The sequence below is a fragment of the Schistocerca americana genome, chromosome X (assembly GCF_021461395.2).
Source record: "Schistocerca americana isolate TAMUIC-IGC-003095 chromosome X, iqSchAmer2.1, whole genome shotgun sequence".
NCBI lineage: Eukaryota > Metazoa > Arthropoda > Insecta > Orthoptera > Acrididae > Schistocerca > Schistocerca americana.
Window position 1 is genome coordinate 570,443,346 of NC_060130.1, and position 22,079 is coordinate 570,465,424.

The window sequence follows — 22,079 nt, forward strand, 5'->3', positions numbered from 1 at the left end:
CAATTTGTTTCTGGATTTGGGATACTCTTTTCCTAAAATAGGAATCTACTCAACTTAAAAATATTCAGATAGTGGCCAAGAATATACTGAATACAGTGGGAGTCAGTAAGATCAAGTTTTAGTTTTTAATGTACATTTTGGCATCAGCGTTTCTCATTTTAGATTTTGTTTGAAAGGCGAGGAATTCCATCAAAAGTCTTGAAATGATCTCCTATTTGCTACTAGAGAGAAATTCTGCTTATAATTTGCGATGAGACCGGCGGCGCTCCATGGCCCAGTTTCCATTCATGGTTCACAGCACTTTCGTGCTCCAGAAAGTCAGTGCGGCATGACAGAGGTATTTCAGTGGACTCCCGCTCCCTTGTAAAGGAAAAAAAATCCTGCACAAGAAGGGCAAACAGTTTCGAACTGTCATGCCTAAAATGCTGTTTCTGTGGCCGACGGTGTAGTTTGGAAATATTGAAATACATAGACTGAAGAGTAGTATACGTAACTTTCACAGGCGACGGGTGCAGAACACACTTGTTACTATTGCCTGTTACCGGAATGCACTTAGTATTGCTCACTTTTCGTATGGGGTTGAAGAAAACTACATCTTTCCTCGCTCCCTGAAAAGAGTTCCTTTCCCAGTTTAACAAAATCATTTACACTCCGACATGTTGTTACTTCATGTGTTCAAAGCTTAGAAATTATAACGACATACTTTTTGAATGATCCGTAGGGGCCAGTTCAGATCTTGATATAGCTATGTTGATTTATAGTTTTAGTCACTGATGTAAGCCTCTCCAAGAGAGTACAGAAACAATAATTTACTTTCTGATATTGGTTTTACACTTACATAGTTCGACATCTAATTGTTGGTAATCTGTGTAACGAATAATAAATTTACAGCTTCTCACGTTCGAGGAAAGTGCGATTCAAATCTTGGCTTAGCGATATTACTTTATATGTTCAGTGCAACGTTTTCTTCAGCAAGGAAGATCAGGTCAACAACGTTAAATGGCTCACTTGATACCCATCAACACATTATAAGACACATCTGCATTGAGAATTATATTTCATTGCATGTAATCAACTGGAAACACTTCATTACATTCCAAAATAGGATTATCAGTCATTCATTGTCACCACAAGCATCTTCTTTACCATGATCTTTTCCATCAGGCCATAAGCGACTACTGATCTTCACCATTTTTGAACTTAGGCAGTGTAAAGGATGATCCAACGTTTTATGAAAATGGAAGCGTATACGGGAGGAAGGAGTACAAATACCCACCGACCACCCAGTTTGAAGTTTCCCATGGCTTTTATAAATCCATTCAGGTGGAAATCAATATAGCTACTTGAAAAATGTCGCGGGCATTTCCTGACCATTTGTGCCCATTGTATCTATTTATCTGTCTTTGATAAAATAATTGTCGACGGAATATCGAAATTATAACGTTCATTCCTCACTCCCTTACCCACATTCTCTGACTGTAACATAGAATACTGGATTTCGGGATTTTCAGTTACACTATTTCTGGAAAGCTAACGTGTAGCTTGCGGCCATATTTCGTCTTTTATTCTTCAGGAATAAAATTTTTAACATACTTTCTGTCACACCCTTGAAACAAAATTTTTACGCAGCTAATAATGACGCCTCTATTCACCGCACAGGGTATCTCACGAGGAGTGTTCAATGTTCAGGAATTTAACAGGAACGATCATCTGAAGCAAAAAACTTCATCTGGACATATACCCCATTCCGAATTATTTCAGAGCTAGAACGCATTTAATGTACACTGTTATCTGTTTTCTGTATTATTCAGTACACTGTCAGGTTTATACATGTACAGCAGCTAGTAAAATTTATAACTCGCGTTTTACAAATTATCAATCGAAAAATACGTATTTTTAACATATTCACCTCTAATCATTATCGTACACGTCACATTACAGCTGGTGTACAGTTCACAGTAAATTTTCGAATATTCGACCTTGAGTTTCATTATATTCATCCACTCTTGCGGGAACATGCTGTGTTGCTTGTCTGAGTTTCTCTGGACGTCCGCTAATGAGGGCAGCGGCGTCCATGATGCGAGCAATCAGTTCATCTCGCATATTCACCTTCATTTGTACACCTCAGACTTCATCCCGAATGAGAGGGGAGTTTTCGTATCTTATTCCTTCTTTTCGATAGCGTTAATCCCGTCTAGTACAGGCTCCACTGTGCTCAAGATTTGGCAATTTATTTAGTTTAACTCGGCGGACTGATGCCCTTTCTGTCGCCATATTCGTCAGTTACCTGCCTGTAAATTTCACTAATTTTGTTTTGTGTGTTACTGTATTTTAACAATTTGTGTATCGTGTTTTCTGAGTCAGGATTTGGGGACCAGCCCAGCATTTACCTAAACGACGGTGGGAAACCAACCGCCTATAAACCACACTCAGGCTGGCCGGTGCCCCAGCCACGGTCGTTAATTCGCTGCGAGGATGCAATCCACGTCTGGCTCGCCTTCATGCCTCGCCAGCTAAGGCGCTACGCTGTACGAGCGGATCAGAGAGGAATATTCGCGTAATAGATCTGTAATCTGCCTCTGGTTGACTATTTTCGGTCCATGGATCGCACATTCAATGGATAAAGGCTCCATTTCTCCCGTATGTGATGACAGTGTGCTTCATATGTTAGCTCTATGGTAAAGCGGTAATAATGAGTTCCCACAACTGAATATGAAACATAGTAAGACTGTTTCAGAATAAAACGGTACATGTAACCCTTATCCCGTATTTGTAAACACTGTTTTTATACAATGCGTTGAATACGTCACTAGTAAGCAGGTACAGATCGATGGCGAACGTAAGTGAATATAATGAACCACCAACAAAAAATGCGACACTAACAACACACTAATAAAATATATTTTTCGCCACACGTACATTATTTTTGTCTTGTTGAAGTGAATTACTTTTCTTACAATACTAAGCAATTTATCTCTCTCTTTGTACAAGAACTATGGGAAGGTTTTCACCTAAAAATGATGTTTTATTCGCTCATTTGTACAGTGTATTTCAGTCAGTGCCACAGATACTTCTAGGCTGTTCTGAACTTTGACTACCGACACGAGAGATCCCGCCTGCTGCTGGGCTGGAACATCCCACGCGTGGTGGCTGCCTCCTCAAGGCTTTCGCCGATCTCCGCAGACCGTGCATCTCCGGGAGAAAGTGTAAGATGAGAATGACTCACACTGGGTCCGGGCTGACCTGAATGAAATAGCTTTCACGTAGCACTTACTTCACCAAAGAATGGGAAATTACTGGAATGTCATAGTACCGGGATCACTGACTGCAATATCGCTTCCTTGCATTATGAGTAACAGGTTTTACATTATGGACGCCGTAGGTCTCATTTCTCTTCGGAATGCTCACATTTTGAAAGCTATTTAGTTGCATGTGCCTTTCCTTTAGCTTTCTGTCTTGTGATTAAGACGTTTCAAGTTCCTGCCATGGCTGGGACGTACTTATTTTACTGTCAAAAGAGGAAATGAATGTCATTTGTCGTGCTGAGTGCCAGAATCACGAGATGTAAACACGACAAGGCACGGAACGCAACATAAAGTCATTTACTCAGAAAGACTACTGTCATTTGAATGGAAGAAGAACATATAGTGAGTAAAAGTGTCATGCGAATACTTGTAATATTCAATATTTACAGACGCTAAGAGCGTATTACACAGCGACAAACAGGTACCGGGCCACGCAGCGTGTAATAACAGCTATCTTTACCTCATGATCGTAATCGCCTTGTACAGCTTTGTCTTCAGTGTATGTTCGATGCTGCAGTACTGTAACAAACGTGGTCTTCTACGGCATTGTTTTCTTAGGAAGTTGGACTCCGTCTACTATGAGTAGAACTGGGTCACACTTACCATTGTGTCGTCATCCACTGTCCAGAACTCACAAAAGTCTCATACCGTAAATGAATACGTCGCCGTCGTCGCTGGTGCTCATGGGAAAAATAGATGCTTTTTGTCAGCCTATCCAACAGTGATGTAAGCATGCGGGTTGGACTTTACCACTGTCTGGCACGTCCCATTACTGAGCCGACCTCGATTCCAGTATACTGATGGAAATCTAATTGCAAGCACCACCTCAGCTAGGTGCTTTATCTCCTTCATGCTATTCTGCATGCCCCTTTTTAGCAGCGCAATGCCTTGGTACATGTAGCGGGGTACGTGGTAGACGCCCTCAAACGGCGACGGCTACCGCTGTTTCCCTGCCTGCACGCTCGCATGACATGCGTTCGTATCTGGGATATGGTTGGTAGGTAACTTTTTCATTGCTGTTCTCTAGCAACCACTTTTGATCATTTGTGGAATCGCAAACAAACAGCGAAGATTCATATGTACTTAGCCAGTCCGTCCTTTAAGCAATAGTCACCCTGGCGACGAACATATTTCTCCCGACGAGAGACTAGTTTGTTGATACTGTCACTGTAGAATATTTGACTTTGTTGACGGATCAACAACCTCACCTCTGCTTGCACTGCTTTGATTGCTACAACTGTAGGATTCACGGCGCACTAAATTCACCTAAGTAATACGTCACGAACAGTTAAGTATTGCTAATCATTAACGGTTTCTCATTTCCCTAGTCTGTGATTTATAGTTTACTTCTTTTCTACTATCCGATTCTTCATCGGTTTTCCTTAGTAATTTTGTGCGGGTGTCGCATAACATCTCTCAGATTCTAACGATGAGAACTTTACACATTTTTATAGCAGAAGGTAAACTACCGTGCTGGCAAAAATTTAGAACTCTTAAAGATTTTGCGTGTCATCCTTGTTCAGTGACAATGCTAATCATCTTTGTATAGTTTCAGTTTTAGTACATGTACCGCCGAAACGCACTTTCACTGTGACATGCAAGCACAACTCACGAGCAGCACCCACAGCTTCACTTCCGCCAGTACTTATTCTCCCACTTTCCTACTTCACAGGCGTTCTCCTGCACAATTTGAGGGAACAGCATTCTTGTAAGAAAGATTACATTGGAGAAATAGCTTAGCCACAGCCTAGGTACCCGGAAAGTGCGCAGGAGAACTTATGTGAAATTTGAAAGGTAGGAGAAAATATACTGACGGCAGCGAAGCTGGAAGGGTGGATCCTAAGACTTGCTTGGATAGTTCTGTTGGCTGACCATTTGACCGAGTCTCAGGTCCGATTACCGGTCCGGCACGCAGTTTAGAATTTTAAAATAAGCACACACTCCGCTGCAGAGCGAAAATTAATTCAGGAAATTAATGTTCGTTATTACGAAAAAAACAAATTGATGTTTTTTCATGTTCTTCTGTCTTCTCTTATTCCATTTATATACATTACAGCAACAATTCATAAACCATCCTCGATTGAAGTGATAAATTGGTTAAGAGGGTGTGTTGAAAACCAATGTCTCTGAATTTTTTTATTTGGAAACTCTTAAGGCTTTTTAAATAAAACAGACATTACTAACATTCTACATCTCTATTCCTCATGTCAACGTATTTATTTATCAACGTAGTCACCCTGGCGACGGATAGATTTCTCCCAACGAGACACCAGTTCGTTGATACCGTCACTGTAGAACGTTCGACATTGTTGACGGAGCCACACCTGTACTTGCACTGCTTCATCACTATCAAAGTAATGTCTTCGAAGGTGCTCTCGAAGTTTTGGAAACGGATGAAAATCGGATGGGGCCAACTCTTGATCGGATGGAGGATGATCCATAACAGTGAACCCAAGGCGTCGGATTGTTGCAAATTTCGCAGCGTTAGTATGTATCTGGCATTGCCGTGCTGAAGAAGAGGGGGCTTTCTTGTATGGACGAACTCCTCAAATACGAAACATGATTACAGCACACTGTTTCTCACGCAACGACATAGTTTCGTTACACAGCGCCATGTTACACGCCAAAATCCCGAGCCCTCTAGGGGCAGAGGGCTAAAAATATGTAGACATGAATATCAAAGGTGTAGAATGTCAATGACGTTTCTTTTGTTTGAACAGATTTAAGAGTTTTCACATAAGAAAAACCAGAGACATTACTTTTCAGTACGACCTCGTAAAACAATTCGTATTCGGCAAGAGAGAGGTTCAAAACCTGTTCAGAAATTGTAATTTTGAGTTCTGCGTTTGCCTAAACGACGTCGGGTAATTTTCCGAATGGTTTCTTCTAAAGTTCTTTGACTGATTTCCCATACCATTCTTCCCCATTAAGAGCTGATCCTTCATCGTTTGCTATTAATGTTTCTTCGTACTTTAACTTTGAAAAAAATCCAGTGATTATCTTGACAAGGCCCTTAGAGGCGAAAGTCTGTCGTGTCATTTGTCTAACTATTTAAATCAATCGGAGTTAAGATCTTTGCTCCAGTGTACAATATAAACCATGGTCATATCTTGGAATGCATCATATAGGTAGCACAATAGGCCTCCCTGTTATTGGTTAATAACCCACACAGCTGAATATAAACTCGTTGTCTGATCCGTAAGGTTCCCATAAAGTAGCCTGAATAAAATAGTTGTGACGCTACACGTGAGAGAGCAACATCCTGATTACAATTACTCTCCAGCTCACTGTTTTAACTTCTGATAAATATTCACCATAGGCTATATTCCGTTAAAGGATAAAAGCATTTCATATTAATAATGATCCCAGTGAAAATCGTCATCTTATCCATGCTCCCAGAGGTGACAGCCCACACAATGTAGTTTGGAATATGAGTGTACCGTTTTAAAATATAACAGATACTGAAACTCTGCTTATTCTCCGTTAAAGGTTAATAAGATGTCTTCTCAGTAAATTAAAGTTGTCATTATGTATATCACTCTCAGACATCTTCTGATAAGAGCAGAAACAGCTACAGTAATTCCCGTGACTTTCCTTGAAGGAGGTGTGTGCACTGGACTCGAGACACCGTAAGTGCAGCAACAGGGCGGGAAAACCTTTACTCAGATGCTGTGTAAAGCTAATTAGGAAATGTATGGTTCGTGTTACGGTCAGGATAGTGCGGAGACACGGCTTGGCTCTTACGCATGCCGTGGGGGCCCTCTCTGCAGCGCATGCGAAGGCGTAGTGTCAGAAGGAACAGTGACATACCAAAAATCTGCTACATCATTATAACTGAACCGATTTCACCGGCAGAGGTAATTACATACACATTAAAAATTCTTTCACAACGCTCAGTTGTGCATCAAATATGGCGTCGTCAGGAGTTCCGTTAAATAGTTTTTTTCTTTTATAGCATATTCGGTTTTCATGTTTGCGCTCATGAGTTGCGTACTATGTCGCAATGTGTCCTCTTCAAGCCAGATGATGTTGATGCCTTTTGATATGTGAAACTTCTACTCACAACAGAAAATATCGTAAGGCTGCTTACGAAGTATGTAGTCTGCATTAAGACAATGCATAGGTTACTGAAGAGCATATAACAATAAAATATTTGTCTTATAATGATGCAGTACAGTGACTTTAAACTTTCACAGAGTGGTTCAAGTCAACACGCGATTAAAATAGTATAATGGTAACAACTAGATAGTGATAGATCGATAGATGGATAGAAAGAGAGAAGCTTTTGTGCATAACCTTCTCAGTGGAAAGCACTTAAAGCCTGACCCCTTGGTTTTAAGGTGTTGTTTGAGCGATAATCAGAATATTAAAGGTATGTGCGTTGTCACTGCATGACTAACTCAGGCAGCGCTAACATTATACTTTGAGGCAATGGAAGAACAGTCAACTATCCTGGTCATGTTTTGTTTTTAAGCCGTTTACCGATAACTATTTGAATATCCATATCGTAAATGCAGCTCGATTCTTTCTGTAATCAGTGAAATACTGGCTATCGTTCCAACAAGGAATAAGATCACAATTTTTGTGATTGATGTAAAAAGGAACTCACCAGGAGATTTGCGGTCAAGTTAGCAGTTAATTTATCAAACAAAGAAATAGCCTATTACGGTACCGTACGAAAAATGAATAAATAAATAAATAAATAAATTTCAGCCGGCCGGTGTGGCCGAGCGGTTCTGGGCGCTACAGTCTGGACCCGCGCGACCGCTACGGTCGCAGGTTCGAATCCTGCCTCGGGCATGGATGTGTGTGATGTCCTTAGGTTAGTTAGGTTTAAGTAGTTCAAAGTTCTAGGGGACTGATGACCTCAGAAGTTAAGTCCCATAGTGCTCAGAGCCAGCCAAATAATTTTCAGAATCTCATCAATGATTATCTTGCCACTATAGATTCGCATATTTGTCAAAACTAAAAGGACTACAAAAGTTTTGGTCGCAAGACTTACTTATTGGCATGAAAATACGACAAACGCAAAAAGTAATCGAAAAAATAAGGACTTTCATTTATTGCCGTGCTCTTAGTGTCTTTTCTTGACATTATGGAACAATGTGTGGTAAATATATAGTCAAATAGTTACATCAACTGTTCTCAAATTCAAGTGTTTATTTATACGAGTATCCATACAGAACCAAAGCTGAATGATTTAAGTTACGGCTTCCTATTCAACAGTAGTATTGGGTGATCGTTCGCAGTTTCGACAGCTTGAAGTTGCTGTGCTGTGGACACCATCGAGGTCCTATTCGTTTCAAATCCCGCCCTACAATGGCATTTCAGAAAATAAGTTTCTTCCAGGAGGTACTCGAAACAGAAAATAATGCCCCTAGTCTTACATTCTGCCTAATCTGATTCATTGTTCGGATTTCAAGTGTTAGATGAATAACTGCTAACTGCAAGTTGTGCCTTACAGATTATCACGTATTATCTGTAATAAAGAATAAGAAGGACTCTGATTTTTTATTACGTAATTTTTTGTTCTTGGGGCCCTACATATTATTTATGGCTGTGAGATACCAACGTTTTGCGCCACATGTTAAAGGAGAGCAATTACACCTTGATTTTTGTTTGTGCCTTACGTTTGAGATTAATAGGAACCATCTTTGATGTGGAATGAAAGCTAAGAATGCATGGTGTGAAGGTAGTATAAAATCAGAAACAAGATGCCACAGAATCATCGTAGTGGCTGATTGACAGTCATTTGTGAAACTCTTCGCGATGTTTATATTTTTAATTCATTTGGGCCCTTCTTGAGTAAACAACAAAGGCAGTTAAAACACGGATTAATAAAGGGAACGTGAGAGTAAAGAAGAAGAGTGTATCGTAATGACTTTCAGTGAAACAAATAAACCATTAAAACTTTCGGACAGGTACACCGATCAGGTCAATGGCAGTATATTGCGAACTGTCTGGGAGCCACATTTGATTGCATGAAATCAGTGATGCAGTGAATCGTTCATAACCCATAGTCCATAGCTCTTTCTAACTATTGGAGGACGTTAATTGGCTACTACTACAATGTTTCACGTTGATGATGATTGGGGAAAACCAAAAAATTCATAATAAAATATGTCCTAGTCCCAGTGTATGTTATATATGTAATCCAAATAACTTCTTTTGTCTATTCAGTACAGAAGTACTACGTAATCTATGGGACTGCAGATTAATTTCATAGATAAAACGTAGTTCCATATCATAAGTGGCTTTTCAAGAAAAAAGAGTGGAACGTGAAAATGCACGTAAAATGAATAAATTGCTATACGATATTTAAGACAGCGGATTAGAAGGCTGACAAATAAGGAAGAAAGAAAAGTTGTAGTTTCTGACAGATTTCTGACAGACGGAACAGCAACTAGTATACTAGACACCAGGTGAATAAATGTATCACTTCGACTCTCAAACGGAGTATAACTGAAAAATATATGCTAGGTGTGCGCTCAAGCCCACGAAATGAAGCAACGGAGGGCTGAGGCTTGCCGCCAGATTGTGAAGCGTTATGAAACTGTAACATAGGACTTCCTGAGCCGAATAGTAACAGGTGATGAAACCTGGCTTCATTACTTGCAGCTTGAGAGGATCCCAGCGGGCGGAAATTTCATTCACGTGGAGAGGAGCAGGCGCCTGTGCGCGGTCTGCAGCTCCCGTGTCTCCAAGGATTTTCTTTTTTTAACGACAAATGAGGCTCTAGCAGAAATACTGTGTGCCTGCTCACAAGGATGTACAAGTTGCTCCGGAAAATAATGACATCTTCGCCGCCCTATCCGCTGCGTCTCTTGTGTAGAAATATATCTGATTCAGTTTATACGTCTTTTATCTGATCACTTGATGTTTTAAATTGGTATTACTGTTGCATTATGGAGTAGATGATGACTTAATCTGCACTCAGCAAGCCTGATAATTATCGATATCAGCGGAAAGTAATGCGAGGAAATTTAAAATTAATATTAGCTTACATACCAAATTTCTCTGAATTGGATGAGGATTCTAGCATGTTTACTTAAATGTCTTCTACAGACAAAGGAAGCAACTACATGTTTAAGTATACAGTAATCATGATTTTCGGGAACATAATGCGGAGATGGTGTGTGCATTGTAATAAGGTTGGCCGTTCGATTGAAGTACTAGTCACAAACTGGGAATGTAATTGCATTACATTTGATAGCAACTTAGATGTATATCGCATTAGTTCAGTTTGGAGAAACACTGTCTATAATAATTCCTTCGTCTTTCAAAATACTCAATAAATCAAAGAGAACAAACTGTTAACCATTCGAGTAGAGACTTAGTTTTGTAGTTAGTGTTAACACCCAGGCACTGAAAGCGAAGGTCCTCTTCGGTGTTCTTAAAACCATCACGGAAGTAATGGGGAAGCCAACAAAAATCACTTGTCTCTGTTAAAAACGAAAATGAGAAATTGTAGAATCACGGAGATATTAAACATTCTTAGTAGTCAAGGAAGAAATTGATTCTGGAGTTTCGTAGGATTTTGTGGGAAATGCGTTACAAAAAGATCCTAAAGCACTTCGCACACTTGCCTCAGTATAGTTACCGCCTCTAACGACCTCGTCCTTCCTTCAGTGCAGGTTACTCATGAAGAGTCGATGATTTCCAGAAACCTTTTCTAATGTTGCGTTTCAAAATGAGTTCACCATTCGAAAAGATGCATTTCTTCTTTTCATTATTGTACTTCATCGAGTTTATGTATTTTCATACATTTATACTGACCATTAATAACTGTAAGCTAAATATTACTTCAGCCACCAGATGGGACACAAGTAGATGATATACAACATACGATTCAGTTACACACAGTAAAAGTTTCAAAACGCTTTTGTCAATTTAGCAGTTATGTAGGAGATACTCCGGTGTTATACAACATACAGTAATGGCTTCAAAGAGGTTTCGTTCACTCTGTGGATTAGGAATTTTGAAATGACTGAGTGTAATAGTTCGAGCACAGACAATATCAGCTGAACAGTGTTTAAATCGAGATATTTTTTTCTATCTCTAGCGTACAAAGATCTCAGTTTGGTGGTTTAAACGACAAAGTATATTATTTAGGACTTATTAAGGAAATGAAGGTGCAATGCAGCTGCAGAAAATAATAATTTTAAGGAATTAACTAGATCACATTGTGCGTCATTACCATCTTGTAATAGGAGAAAGCTTCCTTTCTCGTTGCTGAGTACGCGACTCCTATGTATAAATACGTGAGCAAATATATATTTTCTTTCGTCAAATTGTTTACACAAGCAACTCAATTAATGAGAAACGAAGGAAGAAAAACACTGTCCTATGGTTTCTATGAAGTCTTAATTTCATTTTTATGTAAGACAATAAACTGTTGTAAAGTTAGAAAGTATCGCTTCAGTCTGATAAATGGTCCATGTGGCATTAGGTTAACTTGAAATGTTAGATATCTCGATAACAAAAGAAATTTGCCAGTTTATTTGTTTAGTATCTCTCCTAGCACTTGTCTCAGAATCGAACGGAATGTTGTTGAAAGTGACAGCGTTACAGAATCACATTTATAATTATATATTTTACTTTTAAAATCTACGTTGAAATACTGACAGGACTTAGTCCAAATAAACAGATTCTATTGCTATTGCACATACAGTTACGTGTAGCTTTTCTAGCAGAATTAAGAAGAAATTTTTGCTTACAAAGGATTTTGTTATAATACTAGGAAAACGGTTAGAAAGGAAGCTCATACCCATATGAGGAAGTAAATACATGCGCGCCGACTGAAACGATGTCCAAATGAGGTACCTCAAACGTTTATCTCTGGTACTCTAAAAGTTGCAAGACATTACAGCGAATGCCTGAACTATTACTGACTGTTTTTGAAACAATAAATTTTTAAAACTGTTAGAATCGTCTGCGCATTAATGACGGTTGTATTGAGCTCAATAAATTGGTATTACTGTGTCGTGGTTAATAAGAAGTTTTTATCCAAAGAAATAAAGAAACGGCTAGTAACAAGACTACCTTAACTTACTATGGACAGAAGGCCCATCTTTTTGGGTTTATTGAAGCTCAAGACTCAGATGAAATTGAGAGAAAGAAAAAAAAAAACAGTGAAAGGCAGAAGGAAAAGTTTTGCCACACGTGACACACACGTTGTGGTCGTATTGCAGCAACAGCGCCTGGATCGCAAGGCAATCGATATGCGACGATTGCATGTCACGTTACCGCTCATCGCAACACCGTCGCCGTCTCTGTGACACGATTTCACTTTCGCTTTACCGACCTGGCAAGGAGTCTATACTTTCGCAGTCGTGTGCTGCGTTCAAGTAATTCATAATCACTGAAGCGGCTGTCGCACAGCCTGACAGACAGACAAAAGTACACTCCAGCATTCACCAACACAACTTTCCACTGTGTAAAAATGTTTACACAACTGTGAGACGTCTATTTTTTTTAAGGTACCGGTATTGGATTTTCAGTTATATTCTCATTTTGTAGGACCGTGCATACTAATTTTACTTCTATAGCCACTGCCGCGCGTACAGGTGTTCCGTGTACAATTAACTTTGAAGCCAGTTGAACACGCTTCGAAATGGCCCCTCGTGCGGGAAAATAAATCAATACGCACATAGCTACACTATGACTTTCCCAAATATACAAAACGCATGCGTCCTAATTTCGTTTTCGATATAAGAGTTCGAGCTCGGCACCCGGTAGGAGTGTGGGTACAACAGCTAACATATTTGTATTGAATGTGTTTCAGTTCACAGTATCGTTTACATGAATTATAACCCAGTATGTAGAATACCTGCCAACGACCTTGCCACAGTGATAACGCTGGTCCCCGTCAGACAATCGAAGTTAAGCGGTGTCGGACTTGGCTAGAACATGGATGGATCACAGTCCAGGTCTGCCGAGTGCTGTTGACAAACGGGATGCACTCAGCCCTTGTGAGGCCAATTGAGGAGCTACCTGACTGAGAAGCAGCGGCACTGGTCATGAAAAATGACAATGGCCGGTAGAGTGGGGTGCTGACCACATGCCCCTCCGTATCCGCATCTGGTGACGCCTAAGGGCTGAGGATGACACGATGGTCGGACGTTGTTTGTTTGTATCTAGTGTACTTTGGATTCAAGCCTTAACTGTCGAAATCAGGTGAATGGATAGAAGTCTGAAATCAGATTTTAAAATCTGAAAAAAATGTAATACAATTGCAGGCAAAATTTTGTGTGTTCATCATGATACACATTACGTAATCAACTTTTAAACGCCTAATTATACGCGTAATTAAAAAGGTCAGGTACTTCACATGTCGCTTGAGGCCTTGAAAATATGCAAAAATAGCAGCTGGACAGTGGCTTATACAGATTCTTGCTGTTAGACTTTATTCTCTTCAATGTCAAATCAGACCTACGTGAATATAAAGGGATGGCCTACGCCAAATTCAATTAGAGTGGCCAGGCCAGAGATGACTGTACATTCATCTAATTTTCAGCAGGAATACGCACAGAACTGTCGCAGTTGTATTGTTTGGTAACCGATAAAAACTGCTGATATAAATATTGTTTACACGAGCGTTAAAGTTGTAGTCGCAAACTCCAGACGTAGGCAGTTGCCAGTGACAAAGTATTTAAAGGAACCGATCCGAAACACACACTGTGAAATATCTGGTGATCAATATTTTTTTGATTTCTAAGGTTCGATATGATGCGGTGAGCACTATATTTCCTCCTTAGAAAACAAGTCGCGTACTAGACATCGAAAAGAATACTTGACTTTAAATCAGGTAGCATGTACGTAAAATCATAAGATCAGACGGTTATCCAGTTTTACAAAGATCTCGAAAGAAATCTTCCTGTGTTATACGACTTAACTTCTGAAGCTTTATCATCTGCTTAATGAATGAAAAGTAAATCGTTTTCTCTTTTTAGGGAAGAGTGTAGTTCAACAATCTTGACGAAATATTGATATGGTTTTCCGCTGTCCCTGAATAACTCCAGGTGAATATTGGGATGATGGCTTGAAACAGACCTCAATTGATTTCCTATCTCTACCATTATCCAATCCAGCTAGAGTTCATCACTAATTAGATCGACGTCGACGAGTGGTAAATCTCCAATCCTCCCCCTACAATATTGTCGCAGTCTTAGTGGTTAACAACCATTTCTCACGTTCTCAGAACAGAAATAGTAAATAGGATTTAATGTAGTTTAAGCATAACAATCGTAATAGGAATTGAGAATTACTGATAATTTTGGTTAAATATGTCTTTAAAGAGTTGGAGACTTGTAAAAATATCGTCACGGATTTATTTGAATTGCAAAAGCTAAACATATAGTTCGGTGTCAGTTGCAACGTAAACATGGCGTTCAAAGGAAAGGAGATGCCGATCCTAGTATCTGTACAGGTACTGACTAGAAAGAAGTAAAATGTGTGATACGTGGCTAACATGAAAAAGTTATGCGGAGTGGCCGCGTGGTTAGAAGCGTCATGTCACGAATCGCGCGGTCCCTCCCGCTCGAGGTTCGAGTCCTCCCTTGGACATGGGTGTGTTTGTTGTCCTTAGCATAAGTTAGGTCTAGTAGCGTGTAAGTCTAGGGACCGATGACATCAGCAGTTTGGTCCCTTAGGAATTCACACAAACTAACCTGAAAAAGAAAACCTCACAAAAAACAGTGTACTGGAAAGGAAACTAATTCCTGATATGATTATTGCTTTTCAAATTTTTTTGATATCAACAGTAACTGATTTAATATGCTCTCTACAAAAGTAAGCTGAATACAGCATCGTGTAAATAATATCTGAAATAATCAGTCTCACAGTAGGGGTAAAACGTTGGGAGAGATATATACTGGTTGAAATAATTACAGTAGTGTTAACATTAGTTGTTGATTACCAAAACTGCAGTAACAGAACTGCAGTATACAGTCCATCCAGCGTATGTTGGAACTAACAGCCAATACCAGAACATTTTATACCTAGGCTATAGTAAGACCTATCACATATCGATGCTCCGGGTAGTTTATTTTAGAAACTATATATCGTGTGACATGGCATAAGACAAATTTATTACTTATTACGTTTACTAAATATTGGAGAGGAGAATTTGCTGGCATGGGGAAAAAAGTACAAACATTTCGTCGACGCCAAGGCCTTTAGAGATGCAACACAAGCTCAGTAAGAGAATGACGTATAAATGAAGCGACTATTTTGTATTTATGGAACCATGGAGGCACTCGCCTATAATGACTTCGAAATACGAGAGAACATCTAAACAGAATGGCTGGACTTGGACTTGGACTCTGCCCTTCGTACATGCGATACACGTGCCTTAATCACGTGCCACCTCGGCCTCCAGCAGACAGTGTTCGCGCTTACGAATCACCAACATTTGCAGTACCTGAGAAAATTGGTCTTATTTTCCTTGCTTAGGCAACTTTGGATTTCACGTCACGGAGTTAGGAATCTGTAGCAGCGGCTTCTGAGAGAGTGTTTTGAGAAGCGAATGGCATGTCGTCTTCTTTTGGGAAGAATCTCATTCCTTTCTGCAACACCATGATGATATGCGTGGGCGACGTGCAGAGCTGACAGACTGGCGACGACGATGCCGTTATGATATGGAGAGCCGCCCTCAGTAGGTCATAGCACGTGTTTCCGGTACGTTTGAGAGCAACTGCCGCATTGGTAAAGTGTTGGAGATTGTCGTTGTCCCTTATCTTTAGGACAAGAGACGAAGAGGTTGCCAGCAGCACAACACACCGCTGCTAGGGAGAAGAACATAAGAGAATTCTGGAACGATTCCAGGTTCGCCTGATTTGTCGTCTATTGGATCCATCTAGTTCCTGATATAATGACAAATGAAAACCGCGTTCTCTAAATCACATAGACTTACTATCCCATGTCTACATTTAAATGTTTTCGCTCTTATGGCTCTGATACTCCGAGAGCACGATCGCCTCTAAGGTAAGGTAATTTCATTCTTTAATTTGCACTAGATATAGCGGTCACTGGTGCATAGGGTTCCGTCAAAATATACACTGCAATATTTCAGGTTCCGCATTATGATGCATGCTGCAAAAATCACTTTAAATTAGGGTATGTCATTTAGTAGACACAGCGTATAATTTTTCTTTGTTATAACCACTTCCTCTTTGGAGTTCAAATGGCTCTGAGCACTATGGGAATCAACTGCTGTGGTCATAAGTCCCCTAGAACTTAGAACTACTTAAACCTAACTAACCTAAGGACACCACACACATCCATGCCCGAGGCAGGATTCGAACCTGCGACCGTAGCGGTCGTGCGGTTCCAGACGGTAGCGCCTTTAACCGCTCGGCCACTCCGGCCGGCACTCTTTGGACTTCGTTGTTAAAATAACGTACTGAAGAACTGAAAGTGCGCTAGAAGAAATGTATTCGTAGTTACGAATACAATTAGACTTCAGCTTCACAATTTGTTAGTATAATTACAATCACAATGTTTAGGAACTTTGAGCGCTTAATTGGAGCAATCTGTTTGATTTTATAAATCACCGTCACACAATTTAAGTAACCATTCAGTGAAAACGGAATCACCATTTGATCTCATTTTTTGAGTCAACTTACGAATTTTAACATGAGACCATAAAGGTGATCGTTTAACTGTAGCCGGCCGGGGTGGCCGAGCGGTTCTAGGCGCTACAGTCTGGAACCACGCGACCGCTACGGTCGCAGGTTCGAATCCTGCATCGGCCATGGGTGTGTGTGATGTCCTTAGGTTACTTAGGTTTAAGTAGTTCTAAGTTCTAGGGGACTGATGACCTCAGAAGTTAAGTCCCATAGTGCTCAGAGCCATTTGAGCCATTTGTTTGACTGTGGTTTCGACAATGGCTCTTCATTACGTTCCATTGGGTCTGTAGCATAGTATACGTTAGTATAAGACATAATGAAAACGAATGTTCCAAAACTAGCTCGAGTAAGGTTATATATTTCAATATTTTTCACGACGGGCATGTTTCGGCTTATTGCCATTACAGGTTAGGTCTATTTGGAAGTGACTAGCATATTGCATGTACATAATTTTTTTGTGTCTCTTGGTAAGTATAACACTTTTTGAGGTTACGAAAAATAAAAATATACATTTTTGTCAGGTATTTTGACAGTCCAGTTTTGACAGCTTTTTACTACGATGCTGTACATGGTTCTACTGGTATGTCTAACGACCGGTAACATTTGACGGGAATCTCCAATGAACAGTCTTATTTTGCCCCCATAGAGGAGATTATTATTCATGATGTCCCGTAGAAGTCATCGACAACGCTTAGCGTGCCTTTGAATGTAAACAACTCCAACCGCTGTTATGCATGATAGTAAAATTACATTATCGATAGATGGCTCCTTCTAAATTCCTTACATCGAGGGATATGACCGGAACCGCGAGACAGACTATGCTTGCGTAGAGAATCTAAACAACTGTAAGAGCTGTCGTGGATGTTATTTAAAAAGATTGTTAACAGATGGCACTTTCTACAATGTTTTTATAAATCAAATTTTTTAACGAAAACGATAGCTTTAAACAACATATGTATTTTTCGTCATTAATGCTGAACGAAATCTTGAAAATGTCTCAGCCATTAATTTTGTTATAGTCACATGGGAGATATGGTGCACCAACAAAAATCATTGTTAAAAATTATATATCAAACGAACTAAGAAGTCTTGATTTGTGTTGACTTGTCTTCGTCTACATCTATACCTACGCCACGCAAGCCACCTTACGAAGCAATGAACGAAAGTTAGTGTTTAACGTCCCGTCCACAGCGAGGTCATCACAGATGGAGCACAAACTCCGATTACGGAGGTAAGGAAGAAAGTGGGCAGTGACCTTTTCAAATAACTATCCCGGCAGTTGCCACGAGCGATTTAGGAAAATCACGCAAACCTAAATAAGAACGGCCGGACGCTTATTTGAACCTTCGACCTCCCGAATGCGAACCCAGTGTACTAACCACTGCGTCACGTCGCTCGGTACCATCTGCCTGTATAAGACGGAGTGTACTTTCGATACTACTAGCTTTCCCACTCTTCCATGTTCCGTTCATGAATGGTACGTGGGAAGAACGATTGTCGATAAACCTCCGCGTGGGCACTTATCTCTCTGGTTTTCTCGCCGTGGTCTTGGCGCCACACCTATGTGGGAGGAAGGCATATGTTGCCGGACTCTTCTGGGAACAGCCGGACTCTTCTTGGAACACATCTCGGAAAATCGACAGTAAACCTCAACGTTATACACAACAGCTGTCTTTTATCCTCTGCCTGTGTAGTTTGTTGAGCATCTCCATAACGCGCTCTCGTCGACAAAGCTTAACGCGCAGCTCCTCGTTGGATTAACCTGGTAGGGGTCGTAGACTAATGACAAGTTCTCACCAACTGTTCGAACAAATGTTTTGTAAGCCACTTATTTCATGGATGAATTGAATTTCCTTGAAATCTGACATCTGCTTGTCTCACAATTTCTTTCATGAATTCATTCTACCTTAGGTCGCATCGAATGGCTACTCCTAGGGTGTATTACGATAATTACTGTTCCCAGTTACTTTTCGCCAGTAGCGTATTCTAGCAGCAGTAGATCTCTTCGCCCTTTAATGCACAATACGTCACATAAAATTACATTCAGGGAACACTGCGAGTTCCTGCATCAGTGTCACTTCATCACCCACTGAAAATATTTAAAAGTTCAGGTGCAATAATCGTTTTAGACTGGAACACCAAGGTGTGAATCTGGAGGGAAAGCAGTGTAATACAACTCAGGATACTAACCAAGGGTAGCTGCACTTTGTAGAAATACGAGAAGAGTTACCATCCTATGTTCATCTTCACGTACACGTATATCAATCACGGGTTGCACAAACCCTCAGGATATGCTCGTTCCGATAGTGTGGTTTTACGAGGTATTTTGAGCTGAAAATAAATATAACGATTTCAGTGCTAGGCCTTGTGACGAAAGCTATTACAGATCTTACTTGTTTTCGTACTCGAGAAGGCGAAAATAAAATCCTGTGCTGAAGGGTGAAACGAAGGATTTAACAGTAGCTGGAATGACTTCCTGTGTCATAAAAGGAGAGTGCAAGGAACGGCGTGACTCAAACCAAGCCCCCCAGCTGAGCAAATGAACGGCGGCACGTGATGTGACTCGGATGGGACTTCCTTGTCAGCACTTTCTACTGCGATGCCGACCAGCGGGGAAAAGCCCGCCTCCTTCCAGCATCCTACTTTTCGCTGCGCCACTCAGAAATCCCCGCAGTGCGCCTGCGCGCGTGCCTGTGCGTGTCCTTAGCACACGGCTCTCAACGTTTAGCGGAAGTTATCCACAACAAACACGCCCAGCTCGCGTGCTCCAGCAATTAGGTAACTGAAACGGCACGGATGTTACGCGAATGGTTATTACCGCTGCTTGGAAATGATCTGTTTCGCAGTGTGCAACCCTTCATTTCTTCTGCTTCTGTAGCAAATACCAGTGCGTCTGCGATGGCTTCAGTCCTTCATTTCTTCTGTTTCTGTAGCGATTACCAACTGTAATCTGCCACTGTGATGGTTTCGGTGAATGACAGACAGGTGCTCAAATGCTCCTCTGCAGGCATGATAGAGTGAAAAAAAAAAAAGAAAAAAAACCAGACATGATAGTGCTTAACAAAAAAAAAAAGCCTCGGATACGCCGGGTGAAACGTTGAAATGGCTCTGACGTCAGCTAGCTAGTGTTATTGCTCAATACGATGCATCAGCTACTATACGTGTACCATCTAACTGTGGAGAAACGCACGATCACCATACAACTTCACAAAAACACATCTCAGAAACATTACATACGATATTATATAAAGTCGTAAGCTGTTATTTAAACAGTCTTTTTTTTTTAATGTGACTGGTTTCCGTTAAAAGTCAGCAACTCGTGGTCTTGTGGTTATCATTGCTGTCTCTCGATCCCGGTTTGATTCTCAACTGTGTCGGGGATTTCCTATGCTCAGGGCTATGTTTGTGTGTTACCCTCATCATCATTTCATCATCGTCGACGCGCAAGTCGCCGAAGAGGCGACAAATAAAACGAATTGCACCAGGCGACCGAACTTCCTAGATGGGATTCTCGGCCAGTAAAGCCATACCCACAGTTCATTTCAGACAAAGATAACTGTACAGTAGCTGTTATATAAACGTTATGAATACAAAAAACTTCGGGTGAAAATGATGTTTCAAAATGGTAATAACGATACAAGCAATACTTAGAGCTTGAGTAAACAGCAAGAGTCTATCTAAACAAAAGTATATGGGCACGCCTATGTAATGCAGAACTGACCACTAAGTATCACTGGGGAACTCACCAGTATAAAAGGATGCGGGGACTATTACGCTATGGCCGTGCGGTTAAAGGCGCTGCAGTCTGGAACCGCAAGACCGCTACGGTCGCAGGTTCGAATCCTGCCTCGGGCATGGATGTTTGTGATGTCCTTAGGTTAGTTAGGTTTAACTAGTTCTAAGTTCTAGGGGACTAATGACCTCAGCAGTTGAGTCCCATAGTGCTCAGAGCCATTTGAACCATTTGAACTATTACGCTACCAGTAGAAAAGCAGTAACATCGGAATGAGTGGGTCAGGAAAGCTCAGTGACTTCGATCGTGCACTAGTCTTCGGAAGCCACCGATGTAACAAATCCATCAGGGAAAAAAAATGGCTCTGGGCACTATGGGACTTAACTTCTGAGGTCATCAGTCCCATAGAACTTAGAACTACTTAAACCTAACTAACCTAAGGACATCACATACATCCATGCCCGAGGCAGGATTCGAACCTGGGAGCGTAGCGGTCGCGAGGTTCCAGACTGTAGCACCTAGAACCGCTCGGCCACCACGGCCGGCCCATCAGGGACATTTCAACCCTTCTAAAGCTGCCACGTCGAAAGTTGGTTATGCGAATGTGAAGTGTAAATGCGAAAGAACACCCACAGCTAGACCAACAGATCTCATGTACTGATGGACAGGGATTGTTGAGCATTATAGAGGGTGTTTGTAAGGAATAGCATGAAATCAGTGGAAGGACTCACTTCTGTGTTCCAAAGTGCTATCAGTAGTTCATCCAGCACCATGACTTTGCTTTGGGAGTTGAAAACAATTAGGTGCAACTGTCGAGCAGCTCCTGATAAGTCACACATTTCTGTAGTCAGTGCTAACGACGCTTGAGGTGGTGTACAAAGCGACGCCAGAGGACAGTGGTTGGCTGGAAACGAGTGATTTGGAGTAAGGAATTACGCTGTACCTTACGGTAATCCGATGGAACGCTTTGGGTTTGGCGAATGACTGGAGAACATTACTTCCCATCATGTGTAGTACCAACAGTGAAGGGCGGAGGAGGTGGTGTTACAGTATGGGGGTGTTTCTTGCTGTTCAGTTGATGTGCTTGGGGAAACGCTAAATGCGGATGGTTATGAGTTAATTTTACAGCATTGTGTAATATGTACAGTAAAGGAACAGTTAGGAGACGGTTATTGCATCAGCATCACAGTGCATCATGTTATAAAGCATCATATGTGAGCCAATGGTGTGTGCAAAATAACATTCCTCAAATGGACTGGACTGCTCACTATCGTGACCTGAAACCAGCGGAACATTTGTGATATGAGTTGGAACGTCGACTTTGCTCTGACCTCAGCATGGACCTTTCTCTCGTTTCGTCTTTTGATGAAGAATAGGTTGTCATTACTCCATAGATATTTAGACACCTCACTG

General features: G+C 40.9%; 1 protein-coding gene and 1 non-coding gene across 2 annotated transcripts in view; both read right to left on the minus strand.

Annotated features, from left to right (window-relative positions):
• LOC124555565 (proclotting enzyme) overlaps nt 1–22,079 on the minus strand; it is a 431,375-nt gene that overhangs the window by 394,836 nt on the left and 14,460 nt on the right. The gene's annotated exons all lie outside the window — the stretch shown is intronic.
• On the minus strand, nt 4,784–4,888 carry LOC124557485. The gene has a single exon (XR_006968741.1). It is a non-coding gene; the product is annotated as a U6 spliceosomal RNA (small nuclear RNA).